A 703-nucleotide genomic window follows, 5' to 3' on the forward strand; every position below is an offset into this window, starting at 1 on the left:
TTATTTACTTGACACCAATAAAATTCAAGAACAAATAAGAAAATATTTCTATATATTTCCATGTCTGTGGATATATCTATTATGTATATATGTCGAAAACAATGTGCTACTATAGTCTATATATGTTAAAAGTCAACGATGTATCTCTTCACAAATACTTATTTTATTTCTTTATTTTGTAGATCCTTTAATATATTTTCATTTTCTTAATTTTGAAATTTATATATTTAAAATTTGTATTAATTGATTATTGAGTAATTTTATTCTTTCCCCTGATTTACCATTTCTCAAAAATCAAATTTGTGCAAGAACTAACGTGCTTCCAACAACTATCAATATTGACTTGATGAAATTCCTTGATTTCCTTAATTAGTATAGGAGTGTAAGGCGGAACAACATTTTTTCTCATTGTTTTATTATCTTTTATAGATTTCGTAAGTATAATATCAAAGAGAAATATTAAGTGATCAATATTTTAATTTTCTCTTGATTTGACTTGCATTTGAATGAGTACTTACCCATCCAACTCTCCAATTTTCATTCTAACTAGGGAATTGACTTTTGGTTGTGAGTTGTGAAGACGTTATTATTGAAGAATGAAGTTTTGAAAGAGGTCATGTTTATGAAGGGGCAGATAGGTAGGAAGAAAGGTGGAGGAAAAACAATAAGAGAGTGTAATATTGATTGAAAGAGAGGTGGTTGA

The sequence above is a fragment of the Arachis ipaensis genome, chromosome B01, assembly GCF_000816755.2.
Source record: "Arachis ipaensis cultivar K30076 chromosome B01, Araip1.1, whole genome shotgun sequence".
Lineage (NCBI taxonomy): Eukaryota > Viridiplantae > Streptophyta > Magnoliopsida > Fabales > Fabaceae > Arachis > Arachis ipaensis.